Source organism: Ictidomys tridecemlineatus, chromosome 16 (assembly GCF_052094955.1).
Source record: "Ictidomys tridecemlineatus isolate mIctTri1 chromosome 16, mIctTri1.hap1, whole genome shotgun sequence".
Classification (NCBI taxonomy): domain Eukaryota; kingdom Metazoa; phylum Chordata; class Mammalia; order Rodentia; family Sciuridae; genus Ictidomys; species Ictidomys tridecemlineatus.
This window is the reverse complement of record NC_135492.1, coordinates 25,172,071-25,182,570: the sequence shown is the minus strand read 5'-3', so window position 1 is coordinate 25,182,570 and position 10,500 is coordinate 25,172,071. Positions and strand designations below refer to the sequence as shown.

The window sequence follows — 10,500 nt, the reverse complement described above, 5'->3', positions numbered from 1 at the left end:
TCCCACGTTCCTGTATAAGCAGAATTCATATTGTTAAAACATCATACTACTGAAAGCGCTCTACAGATCCAATGCAAGGATCTTTAATTTCTATTAAAGTCCCCATGATGTTCTTCATATAGATGACCCATTCAATTTCACTGCCACAGACTCTAAGAGGGGATGAGGGATTGACAGCACATGTTCTATGGGTTCAGGACCTAAGGGACCTTCTAAGGCAGCTGTCTCCTACCAACATATGGCTGAATTCTCCCAACACCACGAAGCAGAGATCAAGAGCCACATTTTACAAATGAAGAAACTGAAGCTGAGACATGAAAAAAGTCAAAACCCTGCAGGAGACACTTCTATAAGAAACTCTCAGGCCCCACATATTTCCTTTGGGCCCGAGGTTTGTAAAACACCCAACAAGATTTATAGGTATTTGCCCTTTGACATTCTTAAAGGCATCTTGCAAAATGAAGGCTTTATAGAAGCAAGTGATTTATTATGTATATGTACATTACATGCAACAAATGTATACTTTAAATGTATACTTTAAAATGTATTTTTTTTAAAGAGGTAAGCCAGGTGGGACTTTGCAAGTCTGTAATCCCAGCAGCTCAGAAAGCTGAGGCAGGAGAATTGCAAGTTCAAACCCAGTTTTACCAACTTAGAAAGACCCTGTCTCAAAATAATATACAGACAAATGCCTGGATATGTGGGTCAGTGGTTAAGCATTTGTGGGAACAATCCCCAATGCTCTCCACCTCCCAAAATGAAATAAATAAAAAAAAGGTGTCATCCACTATTATGATTTTGGATGCAATTTTATTTTATTATATCTTCTCAGATAGCAAGAAATACACAGGCTCACACATTTGAATTGAAACTCTATTCTAGAAACCAGAGCACATTAATTCATCTTTATGTAGTTTAGTTCAGTAGAACACTAATGGAACTCATCGGGTGGGGATGCTTCTGATTGAATTCTATTTCTTGGCTTATGAAAATTAGAACCCCCCATAAAGAGAAGAAAATGTCCCCAACATTGGCAGGGATTCCAGAAGCCTCCCAGTAATGACACTTATAGGGAGAAGTCATGGCTGAATTCGGACCCTCGCCTCACTTGTGGATCTAATTGTGTATTTTGCTTTCTAAGAAGATGGAACCAAAACACTCTGGGCAGAGTGTAATATTCCTCTCTTTCCTGGCGGGAAAATTTATTCCATCCATCAACTTCACTTGGTTACACTAAAACTAGTTGCTGCTCTTAAGAGGAATCCTGAAGGCTTTCCAGGAACCAGGCTCATGAGCACAGAGCCCAAGGCTGTGGCTTCAGGGAGAGTTTACGCGTAGCTCTGGCGCCACCTGGTGTCCAATGCTCAGCTCAGCACGTCTAACGGGGGAAATGACACTAAGCCCTGGGAGCACAAGGTGGGATAGGTTGACAGATGTCCTTGGAATTTTGGGGGGACTCATGGGGACGCAACTACAGAAGGCGGCAAAGGCCATCTCCTGAAGGAGGCCTTTATCTCAGGTAGGAGGGTCTCGGGGCAGCTGAGTGACACCGTGAGAGGTGACAGTGTGACAACTCAGCAGTGGAAATGTCCCCATGGAGGGTGTCAGGACATCAGGGACCTAAAGGAGCCCACGCCTGTTTGGCGCCTGCACAGCTCTGGTGCCACCTAGTGTCCGACTCCTGCTCAGCGCCTGAACTCTAGGTCTAGACCAGAAACAGGAGGGGACTCCCAGGAGACACGGGGACTCCAGGCCAGGGGTCTTCACCTGTGTCTTCACTGTCCAGGGCGGAGCCTGCGACACGGAGTGTTTACTGTTTTATAGAGGACAAAACTGTCCACCTGTCCATCTCCACCACGTCGCCGTCACCCCTGCACCCCTCCACCCTATACCGTCCCTTAGAGACCCCAGGGCTGCGCTGGCCTCTGTCCAGCCTGAAAGGCGTGTCCTGCTCAGAGCTGCAGCGAGTCCCCAAAGTCGCCCTGGCGGGTCGATTCCGCTCCCGTCCGCGCTTCTCCCCCTGCCCAGGGCCAGGATGCACTACCCAGGTCAGTGCGGGGGACCGCGGGGGCCAGGCTAGGACCAGTTTCTCGCCCAGAAACAAAGTCTCCAAGGCGACATCCCAGGACCCTCCCAGAGACCCCCGGACCCCAACCCACCTGGACACACGGAGAGTCCCCCACGTCCCTGAGGAGGGACGAAGAAGGCTGCGCAGCAGGTCCTCAGCCTCGCTTCGCGGCCTCCGCTGTGAGGGGGGAACTGCGCCAGCTCAGCGGACTCTGGGGTCACATCTCAGGCCGGGAGCCCCAGGGCCCGCTCCCCGCTGGGTCGAAGGCGACCTCTGAGGGGATTTCTAGACACACGCGCCTGTCCTGTTCCTTCACCATGTGCGCGCCTGTCCTGTTCCTTCACCACGTGCGCATGAGCCCGCCTCGCCCTCAGCTCCCTTGGAGGCTCCTTGTTCCTGGGGACCCCGGGGCAGGCCTTGCCTCCCTCGTGTTTCTGCTGGCCCTGGCCCCTCTGCTCTTAGGGGTGGGGCTCCACTCAGCCCCGCTTGGCTCCACCCCCAGCTGTGCCCACTAGTCGGGCTCCACTCAGACCTTCTAGCTCTGCCCCCAGCTCCACCCATTCGCTGGGCTCCTCTTGCTCCTCTCCGCCCCACCTGATTCCCTAGGCCCGGCTCGCCCCTCCTACTGGGGTGAGGTTCCACTCACTCTGCTCGGTTCCGCCCCCAGCTCTGCCCATTCGCTGGGCCCCGCGCCACCCATTGCTCTTAAGGTTTGGCCTCCCAGGACCTCTCCGCCCAGCACTTCGGCTCTGCCCAGCTCCTTTTGCTAAACCTGACAGGTGGACAATAATGCTTATCAATGACTTCTCAGTGACACTTCCACCCCAGAAGGAACTTGGAGAGGAGTCCCCTGCTCAAGGTCACCTGGTAGAGATGCGAGATGAGGCTGGTGGGAGCCTGCCTGTCTTCTGCTGCCAGTTTACATCCCCAAACCAGGAGTGAAGCCTGCAGCTGTAGTCCCCCAGGTGCTTCCTGGGTGCACGTGAGGTTTCACACAGAAGCACCAGGGTCTGGACTCCTTATGGCATAACGGGACTCAGGTATGATCCTTGCTCTGTGATAGAAAATTTGGACAGAAGCTGGGCATGCTGGCCTTGACCCGTAACCTTGGTGGCAGGGGAGGTTCACTCAGGAGGATCACAAGTTCAAAGCCAGAGCTCAGCACTGTAGGGAGGTAATGTTGCAGATAAATGGATGGCGTTGGAGAAGATAATGCTAAGTGTAGTCAGGCAACCCCAAAAATACAAGCCGAATGCTTTCTCTGATATGAGGTAACTGACTCACGGTGGGGTAGGGAGGGGGAGCATGGGAGGAATAGATGAACTTTAGATAGGGTAGAGGGGTGGGAGGTGAAGGGAGGGGGCAGGGATGATGGAATGTGGTGGACATCATTATCCAAAGTACATGTAAGAAGACAGGAATTGGTGACTTTATACAGAGTTATGGAAAACTGTGCTCTATATGTGTAATAAGAATTGTAACACATTCCACTGTCATATATTTAAAAAATATAAATCAGGTAAAAGTATTTTTAGTTGTCTATGGACCTTTTAAAAAATTATTTATATTCAGTGCTGAGAATTGAACCTAGTGCCTCACGCATGCTAGGGAAGTGCTCTACCACTGAGCCACAAACCTTGCCCCATAATTTCTTTTTCTATTTTGACTGAGTAATATTCCATGGTGAATATATAACCACAATTTCTTTATCCATTTATCTGTTGGAGGGCAGTTTGGTTGGTTTCATAGCTTAGATGTTATGAATTGAGCCGCTCTACACATGGATGTGGCTGCCTTAGTGTATTACAGTGGATTTTTTTTAAAAAAATATTTTTTAATTGTAGTTGGACACAATAACTTTATTTTTTTATTTTTTTATGTGGTGCTGAGGATTGAATCCAGCGCCTTGAATATGCTAGGTGAATGCTCTACCACTGAGCCACAACCCCAGGTCCCTATACTGTGTGGATTTTTAGTCCTTTGGGTATATACTGAGGTGTAAGATAACTAATTCAAATGATGGTTTCATTCCTCATTTTCTGAAGAATCTCCATATAGCTCTCTGTAGGAGTTGCAAAAATTTAAAAAAACCACCAGCAATGTATTAGTGAAAATTTCCCCCTGCATCCTTGCTAACATTGATAATTGCCATTCTCACTGGATTGCTAGACTATCCATGTAGTTTTAATGTACATTTCTCTAATTGCTAGAGATGTTGATTATCTTTCCATGTTTGCTGACCATTGGTATTTCTTCTCCTGTGAAGTGCCTGTTCAGTTGCCTTGCCCATTTGTTTGGTGTCAAATAGATGAGTTCTTTGCATATCCTGGAGATGAATGTGTCTATTTGAGGGGCAGATGGCAAAGACATTCTCCCATCCTATTGGCTCTCTTTTTACATTCTTGTTTTTTAAAAAATATTTATTTTTAGTTGTACAAAACACCTTTATTTTGTTATTTATTTTTATGTGGTGCTGAGGATTGAACCCAGGGCTTCACATGTGCTAGACGAGTGCTCTACCACTGAGCCACAACCACAGCCCAATATTCTTGATTGTTTCCCATTTATTGATTCTTGATTTTCCTTTTGCTCTTTAGGGATCTTGCTAATGGAGTCTGTTTCTATACCAACATGATATTGAGTTTGGCCTATATTTTCTTCCAGTGGACACAGGGTTTCTGGTCTAATACGTAGGTCCTTGGTCATTTTGAGTTGAGTTTTATGCAGGGTGAGGAGGCATAGAGGTTAAATTTGATTGACTACATATGGATGGCCAGTATTCCCAGCACCATATTTTTTTGAAGAGTTGATCCTGGAGAATTCCTGAACAATGAAAAAAAAATGGCTTATTTTTTTTTTTGCTTCCTTTGCTATCATAATAATGGGTATTTTGTTATTTTTATTGACCTAAAACAGAAGTGAAATCCTGGGGCTGAGCTTAAAAATCCCAGAAGACATATAACCCCAACCACATGGTCAATGTGAGAGTGGACCAAGAAGATGGTCTCCAATTTTAGAGAGAGGACCCCCCCCCCAGAGCCACTTTGAATCCATGGGAGGAGCCAGGAACCACCCGTCCCAGAGTAAAAGTGTTATAATATATGACGTGGGTTAGACCTAACTTGAATATGGGATTTAAAAAAGGAGATAATGCTTGTGGGCTACATGATTGAGAGCCTTCAGATCCCTCACACAGATGTGTCCAGGAATTTAAGAGAAAAGTTGTGAGTTCGATTCTCCCCAGGTTGCTCCTATCTACCAGAGACTAAAGTAAAAGTAAGAGTCAGGCAACATGTTCCCCTGGGGGAAGCTACAGTTCTGGGATCTCCAGTGGGATCTTGTCACCTTCTTGCAGAAGCTAAAATTAAAGACCTAGAGAGAGGTGAGTTAAAGACGTCTTTTCCTTAAAACAGTGCAGGATCCATTAAGGTCCCCTGACTCCCCATGCGATTTGCCCAGGTAAGTGCCTTTCTCTTCCTGAGATGCAGCACCAGTGTGTGAGTGAGCTTCTGTTATTGTAATGAACAATCAGAATAACCAAATTATATGATAGGTTCTAACATAGCTTTAAGTTATGCATCCAGCTCTACACACTCAACAGCTTAGAGGACTGTTTAGAATTCAGAGGAAAGTTTTGTTCTTACTAGATTTTGCCCATTAATTTGGTGATTCATGAAACTTTGTTAATTTTTTAATAAGAAAAAAAACATTTTAAATAAATCATTTTAGGTTTCTATCCATTTTTCAGACTACAGGGAGTTTGATTTGCTTCTCTGTTAGTTTTCAAAGTGCATAATAATAAGGGTCCTGGTTATTTTCTGCTTCAGTATTATGAATCCATATTCCTATTCTCCCAGGAAGAGATAAATGTTAACCCCAGAATTTTTTTAAACACACTGGTTTTTCCTTCTCTTTTTTCAAAAACTCAATCCAAAATACTTTAAGCATTTTCTTCTAATACTGAGATAGTGAGAAATAATAGCATACACCAAAATACATTTTTAATTGATCAGAAAGAAATGATATGGTTTATTTTTTGCAAATATGATACTTATAAAGAAAGTTTATTTTCACGTTTTAGAGAAATAGCAAATAGCATTTTCTTATGCTGATGTATGTTGTCTCCGTTTTGATCTCACAAAAATAAACCAATGGTGCTCTGGCTGCCCGAAGGTTTTGAACTAGAGCAGGGACTAGGGGTGCCGTTGCTTAATATCACAACCAAGGGACAGTAGTGACCACCCTTTCCTGGCTTCCAAAGGTCCCATGGTCTCCTCCCTCCAGGTCATCAAGGAGACAGGATATGATAGTGGAGAGGTGATGGTGAACTTGATCTGTGTGATAACAACAAATGACATCTGCCTTTTCATGTATGGAATGCACATCAGGAAATAAGGATGCAAATCACAGTATTTACAGGTCGGTGTCCATGGGGCACCTGATAAAGCAGCTATGACCCCTCCCTCCCTCCAGTCCGTGTCTCTCCACATCAAGGCCCTAGAAGCCCAAGGTGCTGTGGGTCTGCTTTCCTCACCGCTGAGTGGGGTGCACTAACTTCAGGATTGTTCCCTAGTCTCTGGCCCCTGGGTGATGACATGTATCTCTGTGTTGTCCACGACTTAGACAGGGGCAGAATGTGAAATATTTAAGTGATGGCTCCTTGGTAGGGCAGGAAAGGACTAGATTTCCATTCTTTTTTTTTTCTCCACTTAGGTTTCTCCTCTAAACTGCCCTCTTAGAATTTCCTTGTCCTTTATCACTGGACCCTCCCTCACTGGGACCTGTCCCTAAACTTCTTTTCCAAAGTATTCTCTTTGGCTTTAGGTCATGGTATTCAGAACCTCCAGTCTGAGGAGAGCTTGTTTTCACCAGGGTTTTTAAGCCATGTCCTGGGGCTGGGCCCATCAAGGCTTCCAGGAGCTGCTGCAGCACCTCCCTCCCCAGAGCTGAGAAAGGGGTCTGGGATCATCCTGGTGCTGGACAGGCTTCTGTCTGCACCCTGATCACATGGTCAAACTAGTCTTGGCAGGTGTGAGTGGGGTGAGGCACAGCCAGGAGGGGACAGGCTCAGAGGATTTCTTTTAACTTGCTTTTATAAAATGTCCACATTTTTCAGGATGTTTTCTAACAAAACTGATAAATTAGCACAGAAGTAGCAACATTGCATTCTTTATAAAACATCTACCTGTGAACCATGGAGAGCCCTGAGGGTCTCACTGATACACACGTGTGTGACCTGCAAAGTGTGCAGACAGCTAGCTGCTTCTCTGCCTGCTGTCTCATGGGGCTGCAAAGAGCTAATGCCTGTGGGGGACCTGTGACAGCATCTGACTCTGCCATGTCCCATGATCAGCACTTTACTAAAATGATAAGACTTTCCAGCTGTAACCAGGAAATTTCTTCTATAGAAAAAAGAGTATTTTTTCAGTTGTTTTCAGGCCATGCTCCCCAGAAGACCCAGTTCTCTACCTGGGTTTGCAAGTCCATGGGCCCTCCTTGCTCCAATCCTCCCTCCCATGACAATGCATGCAGGGTGGCCATCCCCCCCCTGGCAGGGCTGAAACCAGAATCATGTGCCCTCCATTCACAGATATATCAGGTAGCCTGTTTCTCCTGTTTTTTTTTTCCAATGTTCTCCATTTTATTTTCTAATCTGCATTTAACTGAATTGAAGACAAACCTGTATTTCATAAAATGATAGAAGGAAATCATCATTATTTCATTTTCTGTAATTTTTTAAAGGCCTCTTCAAGTTTTTAATATCCAGTTTACGTTGCTGTAGAGGTGTTTTGGGGTCAAAATATGAGTGTACATCTTACAACTCACTTCAAGTGTGCACACAGGAATAGGCATCATCTATCCATAGCTACCTGTAGCTCTGTACCTACTAATAACCATATGTGACTCTTCAAATGTGGAGACTCCTAGACAATTATATTACCATTTTTCTTTTTGTTTTTTTTAAGCAGTACAAGGGAAGGAATCTTTTTTACCTGAATGTGTGAGTGAAGAAATAAACAAAACATTTCTTACTAAATAAATCATTTGGAAGAGATTACATTTTTCTAATGTCATGAATTAATTTCCACTATTTACAATGACACTTCTGCAAAGATTTCAAAGCAATCATTTAACTAGGCTAAAACATTTAAATTGTCTGGAATCCTGGTTGTTTTTTCTCACACTTTGTAACTGATGTTATCAAATTATAATTTTCTAGGTAGAAGTGGGAGTGATTGCTAGTCTTACCCACTTGTTTTTTAGATGATAGAATGTGGGGATATGTTGATCACCTTATTGTAAAAGTTACATGCTTCATAGCTATAAAGCAGAATTAAGATGGAAATAAAGAAAATACCTTTATTCTATAGGTAGCTATACCATGAGTTTTTCACCATCAAATTTTCTATTACACTATTTTCTCTCTGTCCTCTGGAGAAATATCATTGCTTACTAAAAGAAGATAAGAAATTTTGTTCTCTTATGTAAACTCCATTATCAGAGTGAGTTTGGATTCCTTTCTTTTAATTAAAACACTAAAAGCTATGACCCCCCAAATACTTGAATTTTCCTGGTGTGTTGGTGCATTGCGTGCCTGTTACCCCAGCAGCTTGGGAAGGTGATGGAGGAGATTTGCAGATTCAAGGCCAGCCTAATAAACTTAGTGAGGACCTGTCTCAAAATAAAAATAAGGGGCTGGGGTTGTGGCTCAGCGGTAGAACACTTGCCTAGCACATTCAAAGTCCTGGGTTCTGTCCTTAGCACCACATAAAAATTTTTAAAAAATAAAGATATTGTGTCCAACTACAACTAAAAAAATAAATCTTAAGAAAATAAAATAGTTAGGGATGTGGCTCAGTGGTTAAGCACCTTTGGGTTTAATTCCTGGTTAAAACACACACACACATAAACATACACACACACACACACACACACACACACAAACACACACACACTTAAATCATGATTACTTTTCCCCATTTCTCTATATGCCTAAAAGTGGGCAGAAAAGAAATTTTGGAATTAAATCCTGCTAAAAATGGATGGTTCTGCCCACTTAGATATTTTTTTATGGCATAATCAAATATATATAAAATAACATCAGTGGTTATGTAAACCTGGGTTCAATATCTGGTACCAAATATATATATATATATATATATATATATATATATATATATATATATATATATATGTATGTATGTATATATATATATAAACAAATTCAAGAAGTCTGCATTCAGAGCTAACATTTTTTATATTTTGTCTCTAAACTGTGATGAGCAATCCAGAACAGAGAACACTAAAAATATAGAACTGTATGGGGCTTCATCCAGCATCCACACTCTTTCCTTGAGAGATCTATGTGGACATTCCAGCCATCTGACCCACTTGAACTCACTTTGGGTGCTACTTACTGAGCTTTTTTATCAGGTTGCTGCACATGCCAAGACAAATTAATCAGGGCCTTACCAATGGAGATAAACAGAAAAGATGTTATGCTTGCATACTGAGAGTTTGCAAAGGGTGCATTGAAAAAGTGCCCACATACTTTTAGGTGGGCCGACTTGGTGGTTGGGGAGGTTGAAGCTGGTAACCACTGTGATGATGAGAATTTTATCTTTATTTGATCCTCAGACATGGACTCTATATGTCTTTTCACCAGAAAAAAAAGAAAATGACCAAGAGCAGCACCCTTTCCATTTTTCTTGCAGTAAGAAATGTCTTTTCTTCCCAAATTGTCTTTGGGGTCACAGCCAATGTCTTCTTCCTCCTCTTCCACATCCTCACGTTCCTTGTTCAGTGCAGGACCAGGCCCATGGACGTGCCCATCTCTCACGTGGCCCTGATTCATCTGCTGATGCTCATAATCAGAGTGTTCCTGGATATAGACATTTTGGGGGTTCAGGATATTTGGAACGATATCTCACGTTAAAGCCACCATCTACCTGTACAGGCTGATGATGAGCCTGTCAGTCAGCACCACCTGCCTGCTGAGTGTCTTTCAGGCCACCACCCTCAGCCCCAGAAGCTCCTTTCTGGCCAAGTTCAAGCACACGTCCCCACAGCACAGTTTGGTACTTTCTCACTCTCTGGGTGTTCAACTTGTTCATTAATATTTGTATTTTAGTCTCTATTGGAGGCCCCTCCAATAACACATAAGATATTTGGATTTCCACTGAATCCTGCAGAGTTTCCCCCACGGGTCACCACTTCAGGATCTTATTTTCCCTGGTAGAAATACTCCAGGATGTCCTCCTTCTCAGGCTCATGGCCCTCTCAATTGGGTACATGCTGGCTCACCTGTGGAGGCATAAGAGGCAGTGCCAGCACCTCCACAGCACCAGGAGAATTGCACAAGCCTCCCAAGAGCAGAAGGCCACTAGGACCATCCTGCTCCTAATGGGTTTCTTTGTGGTCACGTACTTTGT

At 43.8% G+C, this 10,500-nt stretch overlaps 1 pseudogene; it reads left to right on the top strand.

Annotated features, from left to right (window-relative positions):
• LOC144371262 (arylsulfatase D-like) overlaps nucleotides 1-2,345 on the top strand; it is a 12,539-nt pseudogene extending 10,194 nt beyond the window's left edge.
• Nucleotides 2,346-10,500: the final 8,155 nt, after the last annotated feature.